General features: G+C 44.7%; 1 protein-coding gene across 10 annotated transcripts in view; it reads right to left on the bottom strand.

Moving 5' to 3' along the window:
• LOC132405960 (leucine-rich repeat and immunoglobulin-like domain-containing nogo receptor-interacting protein 3) overlaps window positions 1-25717 on the bottom strand; it is a 172136-nt gene that overhangs the window by 23076 nt on the left and 123343 nt on the right. Inside the window, exon 1 of one of the 10 annotated variants that reach the window (XM_059991006.1) lies at window positions 10066-10225. The exons of the other annotated variants lie outside the window; for them this stretch is intronic. The gene's annotated coding sequence lies outside the window, so the exon portion shown is untranslated. Of the gene's footprint in view, window positions 1-10065; window positions 10226-25717 lie in introns of those variants that run through there. 10 annotated transcript variants of the gene reach the window in all.

The following is a 25717-nucleotide window of genomic DNA, read 5'->3' as shown; positions in this document are numbered from 1 at the left end:
GCCTAATTCTGCTTCTTCATCTTATGGTCTTATGGTTATGAAATATAGAACAAAAGAAAAACCAAAGATTTTGTATCAATGGTGACAGGAACCTTTTAATGGAAAAGGTCTTACAATGAAGTTCCTGCTTCTATTTTTTTTGTCTTTACAGGCAGTATAGGCCCTCTTGGCCCTTCAATCCACATCGCCCAGCAGTCCCTCCCAGTCCCTCCCAGCCTAATCATGTGACAGTTTACTGCAAAGCATTAACCTACTAACTAGAATGTCTTTGGACTGTGGGAGGAAACTGGAGTACCCTGAAGAAACCCACACATTCCTTGGGTCTGTAAGCACAGACTCCTTCCAGATGATGTTGGAATTGAACTCTGAACTCTGAATTGAACTCTGAATTGAACCCTAGTGTCACGCTACTACTAGTACTTGTGCGTATGACAAACACGAACTTAACTTTGACTCTGATAGAATATAGAACAAAAGATCATTCAGCTCATGGATAGGCCCTTTGGCCCACACTGTCTTGGCTAAACATGGTAGATGATACAAAAATGGAGGGCTAAGTACAGTTAAATTGATCTTACTGTAGATCAAAAGCTCGGCACAATGTCGTGGCTGAAGGGCCTGTACTTATTTTTTATTTTAAAAGTATAGACAGAGTAGGTCACACTTTCCGACAAATCCAATTGGCCCTAATCGAATCACAGGACAATTTACAATGACCAATTGATCTGCTGGGTATGTCTTTGGACTGTGGAAGGAAACCAGAGGACCCAGAGAAAACCGAAGCACTTCACATGAAAGACATACAGAGATTCCATCCAGAATGATGCCAGAATTGAACTCCGAACTGCAATGCCTGGAGCTGTAATAGCATCACACCAACTGCTACACTACCAAGGGCCTGTTCCTTGTATTATGTTTTGTCATGCTTTGGAGTGCTCTCCAGGGGGCGCCAGAGTCACTCCTCCTTGGAACAGATCCTTCCCTCAGGCTGTGAGACTAACAAACACTCTAGCACCACCACGGTCTCATCACTAGGACAGAGTGCTGTGCACTCTGCTGTTACTGTTCACCTGCACTGCGTACTACATGCATTTTGAAATATATTTTATTAACTTAATGGTGGTAATATTTAGCTTTATGTGCTGTGTGTGATATGTGTTTTGTGGTTGCACTGTGGTCCAGGGGAACATTGTTTCATCAGTCAGATGATAATATACTTAAACTTGAAATGCTGATCTTTCTTCACAAGAGTTTGAGTAATCCAAATGCCATTAGATTGTAGTCATGTTCACATAAAGTATCACTGCTTTCCTACTTTTGCTGTGTCTATTGTGTCTGCTGCAGTCACATTTAAACTGCTGGATACCAAACAAATGCTGGCGTTAAACACTTAAACAAATCGCCACTGACTGTTACAAACAGCAGTTAAGGGGATTAGATTCTCTGTAGTATGCATCAGCATTTTGAAATCTGTCTTTGTGCTTCTGCTCACATGAAGAATTATTACTTTTAGATCAAGGCAACCCAATTTTTAAGTCACTTGTGACCCTTGAAGTTGCATCTATTTAGTTACTTACAATGTAAGTGTTAAATTCTACTTGATTATAATGAACTTGAAGCGTGAAGGAATCTTACAAGGGGGAAATATCCAGAACTCTTGAGTAATCTTTCAAATATGCGCAGAGTCATTGGATAATTAGTGAAGATAATGATTCACAACAAACTCCTTAATGATTATTCTGTCCTGAACAGTTGGTAGAAGCCGAACAGGACTGCAAAACCACATGATTGACTGAGAGACTGACACAATTGGAAGGCCTAAATAGGGTGAGGAGGATGTTTCCTGTAGTGAGAAAGTCTAGGGCCAGATGACACAGCCTCAGAATAGAGGGGTGTTCATTTAGAACGCAGATTAGGAGGAATTTCTTTAGCCAGAGGGTGCTGAATCTATGGAATGCCAGAGTCTGCTGTGCAGGTCAGGTCACTGGGTATTTAAAGTAAAAGTTGATAGTCAGGGTGTCAAAGATTACGGGGAGAAGGCAGGAGAATGAGGTTGAGAGGGACCATAAATCAGCCATGATGGAATAGCAGATAAGTCTCCATGAATCAAATGGCCCAGTTTTGCTCCTAAGTCTTATGGTCTAACCTTTCGTAATAACTCAGATGAATACATCTTTATCGCATTACTGGCAAGATGAAGAATCATAACTGAGATAAGAGGGCCAGAATCGTTAACTTTTATCTCCATCTGAAATTTAAATTGACCCCAAGAATCGAATGCAGGATTACTGAACCAGCTCTGAAAGGCAATAACATTCCTGTCCTAGAGTGCATCTTCCTGACTAGATAATGTAAATCTTGTCTCCTGAAGAAAGTAGCAGGTCAGGGTAGATGTGATGAGATTAATTAATCTTGATTCCAATCCCTGTTAGTGGAAGCATAGGTCAGCCAAGTAACCACTCTCTGAAACAGCACAAAACATGTGATTTATAGCAATATGACATCATAGGTACATCTCTTAGAAGGCTTGTGCTCTTCTAGAACTTTGATCAAAACCACAGGAGAAAGTGTAGAGGTTAACATGGGGACGTTCCGAAGTTCAGAGTTCAATTCCAGTGTAAAGATTCTCTTTTTTTCTTCCTCATGGAACGCGTGGGTTCTCCCCGGATGCTGCGGTTTCCTCCCACAGTCCAAAGATGGACCGGGTAGGTTATCTGGTCATTGTAAATTGTCCGGTAAATCCAGGTTCTGGGGGTTTCTGGGACATCCTGGCTCGAAGGGCCAGAAGGGTCTACTGATAAAAAAGTAAAGGATTCAAAATACAAATAAATGATATAGCAGACTCAAAGCTCAGAGTATATTTACGATCGAAGTATGTATACATTATACTACCTTGAGATTTGTCTCCTAGGCAGCCACAAAACAAGAAACCCAAAGTGCCCATTAAAAAAATCCAGCAAACACCCAATGTTCAGAGAGAGAGAGAAAAAGCAAATCATGTAAACAATGAAAGCAAGCAAATGGCATTCAGAAGGAATGCGTATCTTTCGAACTGGGGTCCAGGGGTGGGTAGTACCTCTGGTGAAGGGGCTTGTTGTGTCCATTCTGGGGCAGCTCACTCACCTTGGATCCCACCGGACACTCAGCTCTCACCTGTGGCCCCGAGTAGTTGGCTGCATGCGACAGCGGCCACAGCCCGGTACACGGCTTTAACAGGCAGCTGAGGGTAGCAAACGGCTTCATACCCCAGTGAGATAGGGACATGCCTGTCCTGGTGTGTAAAGTCAGCTCCGGCGGACTGGGTGGATGGGATTTACAGTGAGCTCCAACAGCCAGGAAGGTGCTTCTACGATGCTCGGTGGAGAGCGAAGGCATGACAGGGCACAGAAGGAGTCATAGTTATGCACCACAACCAAGGAAAACCCCAGTTTGTGATGACTACTCATACCACTGGAGCCAGAATTCCGAGGATGACCGAGTGGAATGGCTTTTCCACACAGATTTCCTGTCATCGTTGCACACAATGCACAACCGCCATATCTTTCAAACTCTGCAGGAGAGTTAGTGATGTTTAAGTAATGTGTAGCATTACAAAACTTTAAAGCTTCTGAAACACTGTTCAGTTACTAGTAGAAACAAAAGATTTTCATCTTTTTTTGATTTTTCAGCATGATCTTCCATCTACTAATCCACTCCTCCCCTGACGAGCTATCTTAACTTGTTTTTAAAGTTCTTGATCTTATCAAACATAAATTCACCTCAGAAAAAGAAGGAAATTTCCTATGATTCCCTCAATGAAAATAAATGGGGAATTGTCAAATAGCATTTATCAGACAAATGGTAAGGAGTGAAACAAGCAAAAAGCAGTAATTTACAGTTAGGAAAACTCAATTAGATCCTGAAATATGCAGCAGGGAGAATGGAACACTGATCCCAATCAGGATGAGTGCTTGTGAGGTACTAATAACATTGCGCTACAAACAACCTACTGGAAGAACTCAGTGGCCAAGCAGCATCTAGGAGAGGAAATGAATTGCTGAAGTTTCAGATCATAATCCTGCATCATGTGTCCTGATGAAGAGTCTCGGCCCAAAATGTCGACTGCTTGTTTGCCTCCGTGGCCGCTGCCTGAACTACTGATTCCCTCCAGTAATTTTTGTTTGCTACTCCAAATTCCAGAACCTGTGGTACTTTTTGTGTCTTCATCATGTGATGTGAAATGTTGCCAATTCCTTTCCCCCCTCACACGCTGCTCTATCCGCTGGTTTATTTATTTATTTTATTGGCGATACAGTGTGGAACAGACCCTTCTGGCCTTCCATTCACACTCTACAGCAAGCTGCTGTTTTAACCATAGCCTCAACATGTGACAATTTACAGTGACCTCTCCTATCAGGTTCCCCCTTTAACTTTTCCTCTTTCACCAATCAACTTCGCAGCTTATTATTTCAGCCCCTTCCCTAAAGCAGAAACACCTTGTTAATGAGAGAGGGCAGAGGAGAATGGCCAGACTGGTTCAAGTCGACAGGAAGACGACAGTAAATCAAATAACTACGCGTTACAACAGCGGTGTGCAGAAGAGCATCTCTGAACACACAGCACATCAACCTTGAAGTGGACGTGCTGCAGCAACGGAAGACTACAGGCCACTTCATTACATACAGGAAGCACTGAATAAACTGGTCAGTGGGTGTACGTGGAGGCTCGTCCTCCCCAGTATTACTTAACAAGAGATCTGCGTCACAGGCAAATGCCAGCACTAATTTAGTACACTGGGGATACTTCCAGTTTCTAAGTAACGAATAGTCATGATTGTTCTTCCCTTGTGACTACTTCTTACTGGGAAATTCTGTCTACTGGGATTAGCAGTAATAGTCGCTCATGTCTCACTGCAAATCGTCTTTGCTATAATTAAATTGGCCTTTCACTACATAGCAATCATCTCTTAGTAATAAGCTTTTCCCCAGATCAGGATCATCTTTTTTTCATTTTTGTCTATTTTTATGGTTTCTAAGAATTGTAGGTCATCACTTGTGTGAATATTTTCTTAGTTACTTTAGCCAACTATTTTCTCAAAACTGGATTTATTATAGATAAAAATAGTGTGGCAGGGTGGAGATATGTCTCTGCCAAAGGAGGTGTAAGGTGCTCCTTCCCTCCACTAGCCTGCAGGTCACCCATAGGCAAGGTGTAGCACCAGCTTAGCATCCCCCACCCCCACCCCTGCATCCTGACCAGGGTCACATGAAACCATGGGAGCAAGTAACATAGAAACACAGACAACCTACAGCACAATACAGGGCCTTCGGCCCACAACACTGTGCCGACCATGTTCCCACCTTAGAAATTACCTAGGGTTACCCATAGTCCTCTACTTTTCTGAGCTCCTCGTACCTGTCCAGGAGTCTCTTAAAAGACCCTATCGTATCTGCCTCCACCACCATCATCGGCAGCCCTTGCACTCACCACTCCGCGTGAAAAACTTACCCCGACTTCTCCTCTGTGCTTACTTCCACAAGTCCAGGTTATATGACCACTGACACAGATAATCCCTGTAGAGATGAAGAAATTTGCAGATACTGGAAATACAAACAGCACACACAAAATGCTGGTGGAACGCAACAGGTCAGGCAGCATCTATAGGGGAGAAGCACTGTCGACGTTTCGGGCCGAGACCCTTCGTCAGGAATCTCTGTAGAGTATTGTTTCTGACTGTGGTTCACCCATGTTGCAAAGATGCTGCCCGGAAGGAGGCAATCGCAAGCCACTTCTCTAGAACAATCATGGTTGTGGAAAGGCCACGATCGCCCATGTCATACCAGTTAGCGCATTATGAACGAATAGGTAAAAAGGCAATCTAATTTATTAATAGTAACCACTTTAATCATTTATACCAGTATAAATTAAGTGATAAGATTTCACTTTTTTTTAACTTCACAAAAGAGTAGTGTTAATAGCCTATTCACAATTACTGTTGACAAGGTGATGAAGAGCGAACTTCTTGAACCTTAAGGGTCTTGATGAAGGGTCTTGGCCGGAAGCATTAACTGTTTATTCTTTTCCTTAGATGCTGCCTGACCTGCTGAGTTCCTCCAGATCTGTGTGTGTATGTTGTTGTTGGCTTTGTATTTCATCCTGAGAACATAATGACAGGAGTTGGCTAGTTGTCTAGTCCTCAGATGAAATCGCTGTAGCGATGGAGCTGCCTCTAAGATACAACCCAACCTGAGTAAAATAGACGGTTAGATAACAAGATAGGGAGTTTGTTGTGATGATGTCTGGTGCAATGGCACTTCACCAAAGAAAGAAAGTTATTAATTAGTAAAGCCCCAAAGTGCAGTTCTTTAACTAAGCAATTATACCTTTAATGAGAAAGTTATAAAGTATGCATTTTCAGAGGAATTTACAGTTAATTGACTTTGCTGATGCTTTCTAAATAATTAAATTTTACTACTATTGGCTAATTCAAGACCAGCAGTTATTGCAGACCTTCATTAAAACAAGGAGCAGGAATCAGCAGAGTTCCTCGGTTGAACAGCACAGAACAGGCTTTTCGGCTCACTGTGTTGTACCAATCTTCTAATATCAATCTAACCCTTCCTTCCCATATAGCCCTCCATTTTTCAATCATCCATGTTCTTAAATGCCCATAAATCTACCTCTACCACCATCCCTGGCAGCAAGTTCCACACCCCCACCACTCTCTGTGTAAAAAGCTACCTCTGACATCCCCTTGTACTTTCTTCAGTCACTTTAAAATTATGACTCCTTGTGTTAGCCAAAGAGTCTCTGGCTGTCTTCTCTATCTATGCCTCTTAGTGTCTTATACACCTTTCATCCTCTTTTGCTCCAAAGAGAAAATCCTATGCTCCTAGGACATGATCTCCGATCCAGACAACTGATAAATCTCCTCTGCATCCTCTCTAAAGCTTCCATATCCATCCTATAATGAGGTGACCAGAACAGAATTTAGTTGGGGAATGAAATCTGAAGAAATGAGATAATATATTGATTAGTCTCTGTTCGCAAGGTTTTAAGAATACTTCCTTCTTCCCCAGGAAGGGAGGGAGACAGAAACTGTTGGCTAACTAGGTGGAGCATCATGTTAATGTGGTGGTTAGCTTGATGATGCTACAGCTTGAGGCATTGCCCATATTTCTTTATTCTCATAACATACATTAATCTATTGATCTCAGCTCTGAGTAAAATCTATGACTCAGGTTCCAAAGCCATTGAAGGTAGAGAATTCCAAAGCTTCAATGCCCTCTGAGTGAAGACATCTCTCCTTGTCTCAGTCCAAAATGATATATCTCTTCTTCTTCAACAGTGACCCCTGGATTTAGACTCCTCCCCCACCTGCTCCTATGGCTTCGTGTGACCCTGATTGGGGGGTGTTGGATAAGCAGGTGCTACACCTTGCCTAAGGATGACCAGTAGGCTACTGGAGGGAAGGCGAGCCTTATACCTTCCTTGGTATCTCCACCCCATCACCCACTGAATTATAATATTGGTTAAACAATTTAGGAAAATAATGATACATTTATTGTTGCTATATTTGGTAACAAATTATTATGTATCTTATAGAAAGAAAGGAATTACCTCCAGCATTGGAACAATGATAATCCTAACTCCATTTTTCTGCATTAGATTGCATACTCATGGTCACTTAGACTGTGAACAGATCAGTCTAAATGTTAGATCATACTTGATGTTAAAAAGACAGCATACAAGAATTTTAGTTAAATAGTTAAGTGATTTCATTCCTGCTGTAGCTAATAACTGTAATGGCATCCTTCGTTACCGATAGACTTCAATTCCACAGACTTTAGAGATATAGAATGCTATCATATTTGTTTTGTGTAAATGTCAGACTGTAACCATTAACTATGGTTATGCACAATGCACCACAAGTATCTTTCAAATGGTTTCAATTCTTAATGATACTTTCTGCGACTATAACAGTTTCCTGATCAACTCAGAGAAAACTAGGCAGGACCATAATAGATGTGTGGACAGGTATCATGACACTGGGATGATAGTGTAGTCGATTGCTCGAAGGAATTATTGTTGAATACACTCAGTGGCTACTTTATTGGGTACACTTGTACACCTGTTCGTTAAGGCAAATATCTAATCAGCCAATCATATGGCAGCATCTCAATATATAAAAGCATGCAGACATAGTCAAGAGGTTCAGTAATTGTTCAGACCAAACATCAGAATGGGGAAGAAATGTTTTCTAGATGACTTTGAAAGGGGTAGTTTCAGTATTTCAGAAACTGCCCATCTCCTGGGATTTTCACACACAACATTCTCTAGAGTTTACAAAGAATGGTGCGAAAAGGGAAAAATATCCAGTGAGTAGCAGTTCTGAGGGTGAAAGCACCTTGTTAATGAGAGAGGCCAGAGTCTGTACATTCTCCCCATGACCACTTGGGTTTCCTCCAAGTGCTCCAGTTTCTTCCCACAGTCCAAAGATGTAAGTTAGTTGGTCATTGTAAATTGTCCTGTGATTGGGCTGGTATTAAATCGGGGGATTACTGGGTGGCACAGCTTGAAGGGCCTGATGGGCCTAGTCTGCACTATATCTCAATAAATAAAAAGAATAGAATAGTCAGACTGGTTCAAGGTGATAGTAGCTCAAAGAATCATGCATTGCAACAGTCATGCGCAGAAGACCATGTCTGATCACACAGCCTTGAGGTGAGTGGGCAGACACTGAACATACAGTCAGACGTCTCTTTATTAGAACCAGGAGCTGCCTAATAAAGTGGCCACTAAGTGTAGTTGAGGTATTGCTTTTAACTTTCCAAAACATTTTGGATTCAAGTAAGATTCCAGTGAATAGGAAAAAAAATAGAGCGAATGTAACCCTTAAAGAGAAAGCAGGAAGCTGCTGACAGTTAGCTTACTATATGTCAAATTGGTAAACTTATATATTGTTTTTTATAATTACACAGATACAGTGAAAAACTTGTCTTATGTACCGTTCATGCAGATCTATTGATCACAACATGCATTGAGGTAGGACAAGGTAAAACATTAGCAATGCAAAATAAAGTGGAACAAGTACAGAGAAAACATAATTGCCACAGACAGTAATGTGCCAGGTCTTAACAAGGAAATGGTCCATCTTATTATTCTAGGGAACCATTCAATAGTCTTATAACAGTGGTGTAGAAACTGTGGGATGGCTAGGTGGAGATACGTTTCTACCAGAGGAGGTGTAAGTTGCTCCTTCCCTCCGCTAGCCTGCAGGTCACCCTTGGGCAAGGTGAAGCACCTGCTTAGCCCCCGATCAGGGTCACGTGAAGCCATGGGAGCTGGTGATGGATGGTCGTATGAGCAGCTGGCGCAGATCACAAGTCCTGGTTATGTGACCACTGATGCCAGGCAGACAATCTCTGAGGAGTATTGATAATGGCTGGGGTCACCCATCTTTTAAGACACTGCCCAGAAGGCAATGGCAAACCACTTCTGTAGCTCTGTAACCCCAATCTTACAGCTGGCACTGTGAAGCATAGCACTAACTGCTACACTAATGTGCAGCTGTGAAGTTAAACTTTGATCATAACACAGTGCCAGGGTATTGTCTGGGACATTACTTCAAGTTCAAGTTCAAGCTTTTGTCATCTGACTGTACATATATGCAACCAGGTTGCACACACGAAACATATAATCACACACAACACATATTACCCCATAAATAAGTTAATAAAACACAGTTCAAAATGCATGTGGTGTGCAGCACAGGTAAACAGCTCGCCGTCCTAGTGACGAGCCCTCGAGGGTGCCTGCATATTCATTAGTCTCACAGCCTGAGGGAGGAAATTGTCACCCAGTCCGGAGGTCCTAGCCCTAATGCTCCTGTACCTTCCTGATGTAGTGGGTCAAAGAGATTGTGGGATGGGAGGTAGAGGGCTCTTCATCTACAACAGTCATATTGCTCTCCTTACTTAAAGAAGGGTGATAATATTCTAATAAAGTATCATTGATGTGAAATATTAACTCTGTTTCTCCCGACAGATGCTGAATATTTCTAGGTTTTCTGTTTTTATCTCATACCTTTACATCAACAGTGTTTTTCGTTTCTGTTTGTGGTTTAATTCACTGTCGCTTTCCAGAAGTGTCCACCCTAATATTTCTCTCTCCCCTTTTGTTTGACACTCCCATTTGTCAGTATTGCCTTGTTCACCCTCCACAGTTTGTTTCCCTTCTCGGTTACGATAATGTTTCGAACCCAGTCTTGTTTCCACAGCCACGTTTCTAAGCAAATGCTCTGACATGTTAATGATTGTCAAAGATTCCTCCCTTCTGGCAGGAAGTACTGCAGCATTAGGACAAGGACAGTTAGGGACCAGAATCGGAATCAGGTTTAACATCTCCAACTTGCAATGCAATGCATGATAATAGAGGAAAAAATGTGAATTCCAGTAAGTTTATCCAGTGCCTATAAAGAGTATTCATCCCCCTTGGAAGTTTTCATGTCTTATGATTTTAAACATTGAATCACAGTAGATTTAATTCAACTTTTTTGACACTGATCAACAGAAAAAGATGCTTTTGTGTCAAAGTGAAAACAAGATTTCTACAAAGTGATCTAAATTAATTATAAATATTATAGCGATGTGCTACACTCAGCGCTGAAATAATGACACACAGTCGGTAAGTCATTTCGAGACTAGTTTATTCAAACTTCACGGCGCTGGCATTTAATCCCTAGTGCCCGCCCTCTCCAGGCGGAAATGACATCAGATGTGCATTACCAAAGTCTCCCCCTGCATGCTGGCTATTTGTGAGCTGGTTCGCCTACGCAGAAACTGGATCGCCACATAACCCCACCTTCCCAGAAGCGGCGATACACCCCCCAATGTCTACAGTCTGGATCAGCCTCTGTTTGGGAGGTCTGCCTCTGCGCCGTGGTGCCTGAACCTTGACCGGCTGCGCCAAGTCCTCATGGGCTGGCTTGAGTCGGTCCACCGTGAAAACCTTCTCTTTCCCCCCAATGTCCAGAATGTACGTGGACCCGTTGTTGTTGATTTCCTTGAACGGCCCCTCGTACGGCCGCTGTAGCGGTGCTCGGTGTCCGCCCCTTCGTACAAACACAAACTTACAGTCCTGCAGGTCTTTGGGTACATGGGTCGGGGTCCGTCCATGCTGTGAAGTCCGTACGGGGGCCAGGTTGCCGAGCCTCAAGCATAGACTGTCCAGGACTGCTGCGGGTTCTTCCTTTTGCCCCCTTGGGGCTGGTGTGAACTCTCCTGGGACAGCCAGGGGTGCTCCGTACACCAACTCGGCCAACAAGGCGTGCAGATCCTTTTTGGGTGCTGTGCGAATTCCAAGCAGGACCCAGGGAAGCTCAGGCGGGCCATGAGAGCTGACTTCAAGTGATGGTGGAAGCGTTCCACTAGTCTGTTCGACTGTAGTTGGTAGGCAGTAGTGTGGTGCAGCTGTGTTCCCAACAGGCTGGCCACAGCTGACCACAGGCTGGAGGTGAACTGGGCGCCTCTGTCGGAGGTAAGGTGGGCCGGTACCCTGAAGCGTGCTACTCAGGTTGCGATCAGTGCTCGGGCGCAGGAATCAGCAGATGTGTCGGTGAGCGGGACTACCTCTGGCCACCTTGTGAACCAGTCTACCATAGTTAGGAGGTACCGCGCTCCTCGGGACACTGGTAGGGGGCCCACGATATCCACATGAATGTGGTCGAACCTCCGGTGGGTGGGTTCGAACTGCTGCGGCGGGGCTTTAGTGTGCCGCTGCACCTTGGCTGTTTGGCACTGCGCGCACGTTCTGGCCCATTCACTGACCTGATTGCGAAGTCCGTGCTACACGAACTTGCTGGAGACCAGCCAGACGGCTGTCCTGATAGATGGGTGCGTCAAACTGTGTATGGAGTCGAAAACTCGCCGCCTCCAGGCTGCCGGGACGATGGGGCGAGGTTGGCCGGTAGCCACGTTGCACAGGAGGGTCCTCTCACCTGGGCCTACGAGAAAGTCCTGCAGCTGCAAACCCGAGGCTGCAGTCCTGTAGCTGGGCATCTCAACGTCTGCCTGTTGCGCCTCCACTAGTGCTGCATAGTCCACCCCCAGGGACAGGGCCTGGACAGCTGGTCTGGAGAGTGCGTCTGCCACGACGTTGTCCTTCCCCAAGACATGCTGGATGTCCGTCATGTACTCGGAGATGTAGGACAGATGTCGCTGCTGGCGAGCCGACCAGGGATCGGACACCTTCGTGAACGCGAAGGTCAACGGTTTGTGGTCCGTGAACGCGGCGAACGGCCTGCCTTCTAAGAAGTACCTGAAATGCCGGATTGCCAGATACAGTGCCAACAGCTCCTGGTCAAAAGCACTGTACTTGAGTTCGGGTGGTCGTAGGTGCTTGCTGAAGAACGCCAGGGGTTGCCAGCGCCCCTCGATGAGCTGCTCCAGCACCCCACCGACTGCTGTGTCGGATGCGTCCACCGTGAGGGCGGTTGGAACATCCGTTCTGGGGTGCAACAGCATCGCAGCATCTGCCAAGGCTTCCTTGGCTTTAACGAAAGTGGCCGCGGCCTCCTCATCCCAAGTAATGTCCTTGCCTTTACCCGACATCAGGGTGTACAAAGGGTGCATGATATGGGCTGCTGAGGGGAGGAGACGGTGGTAGAAGTTCACCATACCAACGAACTCCTGCAGGCCTTTGACTGTGTTGGGCTGGGCAAAGTTGCAGATCGCGTCTACCTTGGCAGGCAGAGGTGTTGCCCCGTCTTTGGTAATCCTGTGGCCCAGGAAGTCGATGGTATCGAGACCGAACTGGCATTTGGCCGGGTTAATCATGAGGCTGAAATCACTCAGGCGGGAGTAGAGCTGGTGGAGGTGGAACAGATGCTCCTGGCAACTTCTGCTGGCTATAAGGATGTCGTCTAAATAGATGAATGAAAAGTCCAGGTCGCATTCCACCGCGTCCATTAGCCGCTGGAACATCTGTGTGGCATTCTTCAGGCAGAACGGCATTCGGAGGAACTCGAACAGGCCGAACAGGGTGATAAGTGCTGTTTTGGGGATGTCTTCAGTGTGCACCAGGATTTGACGGTATCCCCGGACGAGGTCTACTTTGGAAAAGATTCTTGCCCCGTGCAGGTTTGCTGCAAAGTCCTGTATGTGCGGCACAGGGTAGCGGTCTGGAGTTGTAGCCTCATTCAGTCTGCGGTAGTCGCCGCATGGTCTTCAACCCCCAGCTGCTTTGGGCACCATGTGCAGGGGGGAGGCCCATGGGCTGTCGGACCTCCGTACGATCCCCAATTCCTCCATCCTCTTGAACTCTTTTCCGGGGGGGAGCCTTCGTGTGCGAGCGTGGAGGGGCGGTCCCTTGATCGGGTTGTGGTGCTGAACCCCGTGAATGGGCATGGCCGCTGTGAACTGCGATGCCAGAATCGATGGAAAGTCCGCCAGGATTCTGGTGAATTCGTTGTCCGACAGCGTGATGGAGTCCAGGTGTGGGGCCGGCAACTTGGCTTCACCCAGGAAGAACGTCTGGAAAGTCTCGGCATGTACCAGTCTTTTCCCTTGCAAGTCGACCAGCAGGCTGTCAGCTCACAAGAAGTCCGCCCCCAGGAGTGGTTGGGCCACCGTGGCCAGTGTGAAGTCCCACGTGAACCGGCTGGCGCCGAACTGCAGCTGCACTGTGTGGGTGCCGTAGGTCCGTATCATACTGCTGTTTGCGGCCCTCAGGGTGGGTCCTGGCTTCCTGTTGTGGGTGTCGTACCCCGTCGGGGGCAAGATGCTGATCTCCGCTATGGTGCCGACCAAGAAGCGGCGTCCCGACTGTTTGTCCCAGACGTACAAGAGGCTTTCCTGGTGGCCAGCCGCCATAGTCATTAGCAGCAGCTGGCCCTGGCCTTTGCAGGGCCAGCGACAACGGCGGGCTTTTGTGCCCCACCGCTGGTGGTAGAAACACCACTGTTCACTGGCCTCCTCACTCCTGCCTCTGTGTTGTGTGCGCCCCCCTGCCGGGCCTGGTCCGGTGCGTTGTTGGGAGCGTGGTCTGGTAATCTGACCGACGGACGCCACGCTCTCCCTCTTGGCTTTCCACAGCACATCTGCCTGGGCTGCCACCTTCCGGGGGTCTCTGAAATCTGCATCGGCCAGCAGCAGATGTATGTTCTTGGGCAGCTGCTCTAGGAACGCTTGCTTGAACCTGAGGCAGGGCTTGTGTCTGTTGGCCAGGGCCAGCATCTCGTTCATCAATGCTGACGGCAGTCTGTCTCCCAAACCGTCCAGGTGAAGCAGGCAGGCACCCCGCTCACGCCGTGAGAGGCCAAAGGTCCCAATGAGCAGCGCTTTGGATGCTTCATATTTGCCTTTTTCCGGGGTCGACTGTATGAAATCCGCAACCTGGGCGGCTGTCTGCTGGTCAAGGGCGCTCACCACGTGGTAGTAACGTGTGGAATCAGAGGATATCTGCCGAATCTGGAACTGGGCTTCTGCTTGGCTAAACCACACGCGTGGGCGCAGCGTCCAGAAAGTCGGCAGTTTCAGCGAAACTGCGAGAACAGATGAAGAGTCGGTCACCTTTGGTCCAAATCCCGTTTGGACCGTCGGGGTCACCGATGTAGCGATGTGCTTACACACAGCGCTGAAATAATGACACACAGTCTGTAAGCCGTTTCGAGACTAGTTTATTCGAACTTCGCGGCGCTGGCATTTAATCCCTAGTGCCCGCCCTCCCCGGGTGGAAATGACATCAGAGGTGCATTACCAAAGTCTCCCCCTGCGCGCTGGCTATTTGTGAGCCGGTTCGCCTGCGCAGAAAGTGGGTCGCCACAATATAAAACACAAAATAATTGATTGCATAAGTATTCACCCCCTTTAATACGACACACCAAATCATCACTGGTGTAGCTAATTGGTTTTAGAAGTCACATAATTAGTTAAGGTAACACATACACAATGCTGGAGGAACTTGGCAGGCCAGGCAGCATCTGTGGAAAAGAGTATAGTTGATGTTTCGGGCATTGACTCTTCTGCAGGACTGGAGAGAAAAGGATGAGGAATAGATTTAAAAGGTGGGGGGAGGGGAGAGGGAAACACAAGGTGATAGGTGAAACGGGGAGGGGAGGAGTGAATAAGAGAGCTGGGAAGTTGATTGGTGAAAGAGATACAGGGCTGGAGAAGGAGAGGACAGAAACTCATGGAAGAAAGAAAAGAGGGGAGGAGCACCAAAGGGAGGCAATGGGCAGGCAAAGGAGAAAGGGGATGGGGAATGGTGAAGAAGAAGGGGCTATTGCCGGAAGTTCGAGAGATCGATGTAAATGCCATCACGTTTGATGCTACTTAGATGGAATATAAGATGTCGTTTTTCCAACCTGAGAGTGGCCTCATTGTGACCTTGGAGGCCTTGGGTTGACATATTGGAAAGGGAATGGGAATGGGAAGTGGAATTAAAATGGGTGGCCACTGGGAGATCCAGCTTCTTCTGGCAGATGAAGCATAGGTGCTCGGCGGAGCTGTCCCCCAGTCTACGTCGTCTCACCGATATACTGGAGGCCACACCGGGAGCACCAGACTCAGTATACGATCCCAACAGGTGAAGAGTCACCTTACCTGGAAGGACAGTTTGGAGATCTGAATAGTTGTGAAGGAGGACGTGCAGGGGCATGTGTACTTGCAAGGATAAATGCCAGGTGGGTGATCAGTGGGGAGGGATGAATAGACCAGGGAGTCAAGTAGGGAGTGATCCCTGCAGAAAGCAGGAAGTAAGGGGGAGGGAAAGATGTAGCTGGTAGTGGGATCCAATGGAGGTGGTCGAAGTTCCGGAGAATTATGTGCTGAACGTGGAGACTGCTGAGGTGGTAGGTGAGGACCAGAGGAACCCTATCCCTGATAGGGTGACAGAGGATGGGTTGGTGCCAAACTGCACCAGTCTCTGCCGTTCCTTTGGATTCAGCAGCTGTGTGGAGAGGGGGAGTCTGCTGCATGGACAACATCTTGCTCTCCTTGTCATACTGCCCTGGCTTGTGTATCATGTAGACAGCTGGAATGCATCCACAGTCGATCCTGACCAATTGACGGCCGCAGATGTGCATCTGAGACCAGTGGTGCTGGCACATTAAACGAATTGATTTCCATTCCTGGTATAAATGGGTTTTGTGACTGCTTCATTTGCTAGTGTTTTATTTTTGAGTAATGCGTGTCATTTCTTTTTGAGCTTGGGGCATCAGATAAATGGGATGGGAAAAGTGGTAAGCTCTCTGATGACGAACAGTCAGGGCTTGATTAATTGAGTCTCATGATAATGACAAATTATCAGGGAGAAACTGCCACCTGCCTGTTGTTTGCATTTGCACCTGTCGTGTTCTTCAAGAACGTCTGCTTGGCCTGGCAGTTCCGCTGTGAGCTTGGGAAATACTTTAGTCAAAAATTATAAAAGAGAAGGACTCCCAAATGTCAGCACCAGGACACAACTTCCTTCCTTCCCACTCCAGAAGATCAAGGAGAATAAAGGAGGGGATTAGATAAAAAGATGTTTATGACAAATAACAAATTAGAAATTAGATTAGCTTGATTTGTCACATGTACATAGAGGAGAAGGCGCCGTCTGTGCCACCTCAGCAAGGCTGTGCTGTGGGCCTCCTGCAGGCATCGCCACGGATCTGGTGCCAAGATAACATGCCCATAATTTACGAACCCGCATGCCTTTGGAATGTGGGAGAAAACCAGAGCACCCAGAGGAATCCCACACAGTCACAGGGAGAACGGACAATCGCCTTACAGGCGGTAGTAGGAATTGAACCATGAATGGAGATCACTGGCACTGTCATACGTTATGCTACCATGCAGGGCAATGATACAGGAAGTCTGTGGTTGGGGTTGGGGTTGAGGTGTTTAGAAACCGCAGGAATGAAATTTAAAAAGGCATTTATTATGTCTTAACAGAGTTTCTTATCATTAATGAGCAGAGGGATCTTGGGGTCCGAGTTCATAGCTCCCTGAAAGTGGCTAATAAGGTAATTAAGAAGGCATATGGCATGGTTGCCTTTATTAGATGAGGCATTTAATTCAAGAGTCAGGAAATTATGTTGCAACTTTATAAAACTGGTTAGGCTGCATCTGCATTATTGCATACAGTTCTGGTGACACCATCATAGGAAGAATGTCAAGGCTTCTGAGGGGGCGCAAAAGCGGCCTACCAGGATTTTGCCTGGACTAGAGGGACTTACTATAACAAGAAACTTGGGTTCTTTTCTCTGGAGTGGTGGGACTGACGGAAGATCAGACAGAAATGTATAAGATTATGAGAGATGTAGATAAAGAAGACAACGGTATCTTTTTCCCAGGGTTGAAATGTCTAATAACCAGAGGGCATGTATTTAAGTGAGGGGGGTAAGTTCAAAGGGGATGTGAGGGGTAAGTTTTACACAGAGAGTGGTGGGTGTCTGGAATTCACTGCTGGGCGGAGGGGATGGTAGATACAGAAACATTAGAGACTTCAGAAATGTTTAGATAAGCACATGAATGTGAGGAAAATGGAAGAATATGGACATTATGTGTATGGGAGGGGATTAGTTTAGTTGGCCACTTGATTCCTAATTTATTTGCCTGGGCAGATGCTGTGGGCTGAGGAACCTGTCCCTGCATTGTACTATTCCGTGTTTGATGTCATAGAGAGGGCAACAGAAAATACTGCCATGCAAAATCAAGGGAAAAAAAAGATTTTTAATAAATATGTAAAGGAAGTATTATGAAGCTCATTTAAGATGAGATAGGTCACTTGAATGTGGAGACGGAGGATATGGTTGTAGCTCCAAGTGAATACTCTGCATTCATCTTCTTGAGAGGAAGGAGTGATGCATTATCATTAATAAGGAAGTGTGTTAGACAGTAGAGAAATATCATCACTGCCATCATTACGTGCTGTGTCATATGATGTGGATGATCATAGTCTCACAACCATAACTGTTCTTGCCAAATTTTTCTACAGAAGTGGGGTCAGTGTCTTTACAAGATGGGTGACCCCAACCATGATCGATACTCTTCGGAGATTGTCTGCCTGGCGTCAGTGGTCGCAGAGCCAGGAGTTGTGATTTGCACCGGCTGCTCATAAGCCCATCCACCACCTGCTCCCGTGGCTTCATGTGACCCTTTTTGGGGGAGGGGGCTCAGAAGGTGCTACACCTCACCCAAGGGTGACCTGCAGGCTAGCAGAAGGAAGGGGTGCCTTACACCTCCTTTGCTAGAGATGTATCTCCACCCCGTCACCCCAAAGAGAAATATACCCCTATAAAAGCAAATAAATTTCCAGGCCTGATAAAATATGTCACAGCTCTTAAAATAACTGAGGAAGGGGAATAATGGAGGATTGGATTGGTCTATCATTTTCCAGTGAGCCCAACCTATGGACTCATTTTCCAGGGCTCTACAGCTCCCAGTATTATTTATTACTTACTTAACTATTATTATTATTTTGTTTTTCTTTTTGTATTTGCATAACTTGTGTCTTTGGCACGTTGCTTATTTGTTCACCTGTGTCAAAATCAGAATCAGAATCAAGTTTAATATCCCGACCACATGCCATGAAATTGGTTGTTATGCAGCAGCAATAGATTTCAATACATGATAAAAAAAAACTGCGAAGTACAGTAAGAAGTGTATATATACACTGGCGAGTCCTGGGTACTGGATACTGTGTATAGTTCTTCTTTGATTCTATTGCCTTTCTTTATATTTACTGTGAATGCCACAAGGAAATGAATGTATATAGGGTGACATATACAGCAGAGACTTCATAATGAATTTACCTTGGACTTTGAACCTTGATCTTTAGCTTGATCATGGTGCCAAAAGTGGTACTGTTGTGTGAAAAGGAAGAAAATAATCAATTAAATGATGTCGGCCCAGCAAATTTTTGGAAACAATGCTGAAATCGTGGTTGAGGGAAGGTGTTGTCTCGTGCTCTCTGGATTGGTGTGTTGCTGATATAGGCATCAACATAAATACACTGGCTGCCCTTGTCTGCTCATATACCTCTGTGACTGATTACAGTCACCATCAACCTGAACAAAAATTAATCTGACGTATCAGAGACACTTCAAGCTGTTTGTCATTTGTTGCAGCTCGGATTAATTCTAAACACCTGCAGATAAATGAGATTAATTGCATTTGCTGACACCTAGATTTGAAGAGTATAAGCAATAGATATTCCAAGCCTTTGGAATTTTCTGTATTTGGAATTATTTTTAGATCTTTAGAGAGCTACAAGAACCTGTGGTGAGAGGAAGATCAGCAATCCATTGTGACAACTTACAATGGCAAATTAACCTGATAATTGATACGTCTTTGGACTGGGGGAGGAAGACAGAGCTCTGGGAGGAAACCCACATGCACATGGGAAGGAACGTATGAACTTCTTACAGAGGATGTTGCAATTGAACTCAGCACTCCGACGTCCTGGGCTGTAATAGTGTTGTGCTAACCACCACACCACTGTGGTTTAGGAGCCTTAAGAGAGAAGATTTTAATTCTGAATTCAATATTTAAAATTTTATTCTTTGGACAGTATACATGGCCATGCTTTAGAAACTCAATGGATAGGTTCTCTGATGCCAGATATGCTCAATGTTGAGTGAATGACATTTGTCACAGCCTGGCAATGTATCATACCCTGGTTTTGCTGCGAGTAATATTCCTTTGGGTTTCCAATATCTGCAGAATCTCTTGTGATTATGCTACATTAGGTCAGGAGTTGTGAAAGGAATACTCCCTTACAGACTGAAGGAAAGCCATGAGTGAAGTGCAACACAGACAAAATGCTGGAGGAACTCAGCAAGTCAGGCAGCATCTACGGAAATGAGTCAGCAGTCGACGTTTCAGACCGAAACCTTTCTTCAGGACTGAGAAGGAAAGGGGAAGACACCAGAATGAAAAGATGGGGGGGGGGGGGGGGAGGGGAAGGAGGATAGCTAGAAGGTGTTAGGTGAAGTCAGATTGGTAGGAATGGTAAAGGGCTGGAGAGGAAGGAATCTGATAGGACAGGAAAGTGGATCACAGGAGAAAAGGAAGGAAGAGGGGACTCAGGCAGATGTGATAGGCAGGTGAGACCAGAGTGGGGAATGGAAGAAGCATTGACGATGGTTAGCGCTCAGACACCACCATCAAACTTTAAAGTTCAAAGTAAATTTATTACCAAAGTACATATATGTCACTACACAAAGCCCTGAGATTCATTTTCTGGCAGGCATTCACAGTAGAACAGAGAAGTACCATGGAAAAAATGAAAAACTACACACAAGCAAAGGGTTACAAACAACAACTGGGCAGGAGAAGTCAAACTGCTCAAATAATTAAATAAATAAAAAGATAATTAACAAACAACAAGTAAATAGATAAATAAATAGATGGGTAGATAGAGTAATAGATAAAATCAAAAATTCAAAATATACTTATTATCAAAGCACATATACAGAAGGCAGCTCTGTGATTTGTCTCCCACAGACAGCCACAAAACAAAGAAACATCATGGAACCCCTTCAAGAAAACATCAAACACCCAACATGAGAGAAAAAAATACATCAAATTGCACAAACAGCGAAATGTGAGCAAGCAATGCACAAAATATCAAGCATGAAACCAATATTCCATTTAGTTCAGCTCAGCTCAGTGCCGTGCCGCCAGCCAATGCAGGCTGCAGGGCCACTCTTCACCCACGTGCACATCAATCGCACTGATCAAACACAGGAAAAAACAGTCTGTCCACTGGTGAGTCCAATGGTTGTAAAATTAGCTTCAGAAGACTTCTTCAATGAAGTCCTGGGACCTGGATGATGGACTTCTGATAACGACAACCAATTCTCTTCTCCAAATACACTCAATGACCACTTTATTCTGTATATCCTGTATCTAATAATGTAGCCATTGAGCATATGTTCATGGTCTTCTGCTGCTGATGACATTTTGTGCATTCTGAGATACTCTTCTGCATACCACTGTCGAAATGTGTGGTTAATTGAGTTACTATCTTCTTCGTGTCAACTTTGTGACTCCCTATCTTGTTATTTCACGTTCTTGTTATTCGTTACTATTTTCTTATATTTGCATTTGCACAGTTTGTTGTCTTCTGCACTCGAGTTGATCATTCATTGATCCTGTAATAGCTACTATTCTATAGATTTCCTGAGTATGCCCATATGAACATGAATCTCAGTGTAGTATATGATGGGATATATGTACTTGGATAATACCATTGTCTTGTAGCGGTGTGCTACACACAGTGCTGAAATAATGACACGGAGTCGGTAAACTACAGTTAAAGAAGATCTTATTCAAACTTCGCGGCTTCGCTTTAAAGCCTCCCTGATCCCGCTCTCCCCGGGCGCAGATGCTGTAGGGGGCACATACTCACAGTCCCGCGCAGGCTTTTCCCTTTGTTGGTGAAGCAGACCTGGCGCCCTTTTGGGACTGGCCTTTGTGCTGGCGCACTGGCTATTTGTGAGCCAGTTCAAGTGTGCTAGGAAGTGGGACGCCACAGTCTGTAAATTTTGGAAACTTTTGTGCAAGAAAATCCCAGGAAATCAGCAATTTCTGAGATACTCAAACCACCCTGTCTGGCACCAACAATGATTTCACAGCCAAAGTCATGTAGATCACTTTTCTAAACAACAACTGAACCTCTTGCTTTCATGCATTGAGCTGCTGCCACATGATTGGCTGATTAGATTTTTGCATGAGCGAGCAGATGTACCTAATAAAGTGGACACAGACTGTAATATTCATCCAGGAGTATGACTCGTGACTCCAAGGGCAGCAAGAACTATCAGAAGCCTTCACTGAGTCTTTTTTGTATTGTATGTGACAGCAGTCACAAAGAATTGATCATGTTTTTCTCTAAATAACAACGCAGCACTCTCCCCTTCCTCCTTATCCAACCTGCACGTTATTTATCTACACTGCTGCCAGTATGTGTGGCAACTCTTGCTAGCTGCTCCCAGCATACTCTCCAATTGTTTTTGTAGTTAACATGAGCAACACACTTCACTGCATGTTTTAACCTGCATGTAATCAATAAATCTAATCTAATCTACTTAACTAATCTCAAATTTCAAAGCTCATATATGTCACCATGTACAACCCTGAGATTCATTTTCTGGCAGGCATATTCAATAAATCCAATAGCCATAATAGAAAGACTGCACTAACAGGTATGTTTTCAAGAATGAGCAGTTTGTATCTATTGCCTGCTTATCAAACAAATTATTGGCATTCTAGACAACAGAAATAAGCTAGTCAACACATCCAGATTTAAGAATCAGAATCAGGTTTACAATGCAATACATAATATAGAAGAAAAAAATAATAATAAATAAGTAAATCAATTACAGTATACGTATGCTGAATAGATTCAAAATCGTGCAAAAACCAGAAATAATATCCTAGCGGGGAGGTTTGCTCGGTCTACAGGGCAGACTTTAAACTAGTAAGATGGGGGGGGGGGGGGGGCAGGAATCAATTTGAGGAAACTATGGGAGAGGAGGTTAGTTCACCAGTAGAGCAAGTAAGTAGACAGTGTGTGAGGGAGGAAAGGCAGGTGATAGAGAAGGGATGCGCTCAGCCCGAAGATGTAGGGGAGAAGAAAGAAAAGGATAATAAATTTGAATGCATTGTTAGGGATGAAAAGAGAGGAGGAGGTGGAGAGTATCTTAAATGTATCTATTTTAATGCTAGGAGCATTGTAAGAAAGGTGGATGAGCTTAAAGTGTGGATTGATACCTGGAATTATGATGTTGTAGCTATTAGTGAAACATGGTTGCAGGAAGGGTGTGATTGGCAACTAAATATTCCTGGATTTAGTTGCTTCAGGTGTGATAGAGTAGGAGGGGCCAGAGGAGGAGGTGTTGCATTGCTTGTCCGAGAAAACCTTATGGCGGTGCTTTGGAAGGATAGATTAGAGAGCTCCTCTAGGGAGGCTATTTGGGTGTTGAGGAATGGGAAAGGTGCAGTAACACTGATAGGAGTGTATTATAGGCCACCTAATGGGGAGCGTGAGTTGGAAGAGCAAATGTGTAAGGAAATAGCAGATATTTGTAGTAAACACAAGGTGGTGATTGTGGGAGATTTTAATTTTCCACACGTAGACTGGGAAGCTCTCCTGTTAGGGAATGCGATAGGTCAGCTGACAGATGTATGTGTTGGGGAGCACTTCGGGTCCAGTGATCACAATAGCATTAGCTTCAATATAATTATGGAGAAGGGCAGGACTGGACCTAGAGTTGAGATTTTTGATTGGAGAAAGGCTAACTTTGAGGAGATGCGAAAGGATTTAGAGAGAGTGGATTGGGTCAAGTTGTTTTATGGGAAGGATGTAATAGAGAAATGGAGGTCATTTAAGGGTGAAATTATGAGGGTACAGAATCTTTATATTCCTGTTAGGTTGAAAGGAAAGGTTAAAGGTTTGAAAGCACCATGGTTTTCAAGGGATATTAGAAACTTGGTTCGGAAAAAGAGGGATGTCTACAATAGATATAGGCAGCATGGAGTAAAGGAATTGCTCGAGGAATATAAAGAATGTAAAAGGAATCTTAAGAAAGAGATTAGAAAAGCTGAAAGAAGATACAAGGGTGGTTTGGCAAATAAGGTAAAAGTAAATCCGAAAGGTTTCTACAGTTATATTAAAAGCAAGAGGATAGTGAGGGATAAAATTGGTCCCTTAGAGAATCAGGGTGGTCAGCTATGTGTGGAGCCAAGGGAGATGGGAGAGATTTTGAACAATTTCTTCTCTTTGGTATTCACTAAGGAGAAGGATATTGAATTGTGTAAGGTGTGGGAAACAAGTAAGGACGTTATGGAACCTATGACAATTAAAGAGGTGGAAGTATTGGCACTTTTAAGAAATTTAAAAGTGGATAAATCTCCGGGTCCTGACAGGATAATCTGCAGGACCTTGAGGGAAGTTTGTGTAGAGATAGCAGGAGCTCTGATGGAGATCTTTCAGATGTCATTAGAAACGGGGATTGAGCTGGAGGATTGGCGTATTGCTCATGTGGTTCCATTGTTTAAAAAGGGTTCTAGAAGTAAGCCTAGCAATTATAGACCTGTCAGTTTGACATCAGTGGTGGGTAAATTATCTGGATAGACAGGATCTGATTAGAAGTAGCCAGCATGGATTTGTGTGTGGAAGGTCATGTTTGACAAACCTTATTGAATTTTTTGAAGAAGTTACGAGGAATGTTGACGAGGGTAAGGCAGTGGATGTAGTCTATATGTACTTCAGCAAGGCCTTTGACAAAGTTCCACATGAATGGTTAGTTAAGAAGGTTCAGTCATTAGATATTAATGCTGGAGTAATAAAATGAATTCAACAGTGGTTAGATGGGAGATGCCAGAGAGTAGTGGTGGATAATTGTTTATCGGGATGGAGGCCTGTGACTAGCCTCAGGGATCTGTTTTGGGCTCAATGTTGTTTGTAATATACATAAATGATCTGGATGATGGGGTGGTAAATTGGATTAGTAAGTATGCCGATGATACTAAGGTAGGAGGTGTTGAGGATAATGAGGTGGATTTTCAAAGCTTGCAGGGAGATTTATGCCGGTTAGAAGAATGGGCTGAACGTTGGCAGATGGAGTTTAATGCTGAGAAGTGTGAGGTTCTACATTTTGGCAGGAATAATCCAAATAGAACATACAGGGTAAATGGTAAGGCATTGAGGAATGCAGTGGAACAGAGAGATCTAGGAATTACAGTGCATAGTTCCCTGAAGGTGGAGTCTCATGTAGATAGGGTGGTGAAGAAGGCTTTTGGAATGCTGGCCTTTATAAATCAGAGCATTGAGTACAGAAGTTGGGATGTAATGTTAAAATTGTACAAGGCATTGGTAAGGCCAAATTTGGAATATTGTGTACAGTTCTGGTCACCGAATTATAGGAAAGATATCAATAAATTAGAGAGAGTGCAGAGACGATTTACTAGGATGTTACCTGCGTTTCAGCACTTAAGTTACAGAGAAAGGTTGAACAAGTTAGGTCTCTATTCATTGGAGCGTAGAAGATTGAGGGGGGATTTGATCGAGGTATTTAAAATTTTGAGAGGGATAGATAGACGTGAATAGGCTGTTTCCATTGAGAGTAGGGGAGATTCAAACGAGAGGACATGATTTGAGAGTTAGGGGGCAAAAGTTTAAGGGAAACATGAGGGGGATTTCTTTACTCAGAGAGTGATAGCTGTGTGGAATGAGCTTCCTGTAGAAGTAGTAGAGGCCAGTTCAGTTGTGTCATTTAAGGTAAAATTGGATAGGTATATGGATAGGAAAGGAGTGGATGGTTATGGACTGATTGCGGGTAGGTGGGACTAGGTGAGATTAAGAGTTCGGCACAGACTAGGAGGGCCGAGATGACCTGTTTCCATGCTGTGATTGCTATATGGTTATAATATATGTATTAAAAAAGTGAAGTAGTGTTCAAGGGTTCAATGTCCATTTAGGAATCGGATGGCAGAGAGGAAGAAGCTGTTCCTGAATCGCTGAGTGTGTGTCTTCTGGCTTCTGTACCTCCTCCCTGATGGTAACAGTGAGAAAAGGGCATGCCCTGGGTGCTGGAGGTCCTTAATAATGAATGCTGCCTTTCTGAGACATCACTCCTTGAAGATGTCCTGGGTACTTTGTAGGCTAGTACCCCAGATGGAGCTGACTAGATTTACAACCCTCTGCAGCTTCTTTTGGTCCTGTCCAGTAGCCCCCCCCCCCCCCCCCA

The sequence above is a fragment of the Hypanus sabinus genome, chromosome 16, assembly GCF_030144855.1.
Source record: "Hypanus sabinus isolate sHypSab1 chromosome 16, sHypSab1.hap1, whole genome shotgun sequence".
NCBI classification, from domain to species: domain Eukaryota; kingdom Metazoa; phylum Chordata; class Chondrichthyes; order Myliobatiformes; family Dasyatidae; genus Hypanus; species Hypanus sabinus.
Note: the sequence above shows the minus strand (reverse complement) of the source record. Positions and strands in the feature narration are given on the sequence as shown.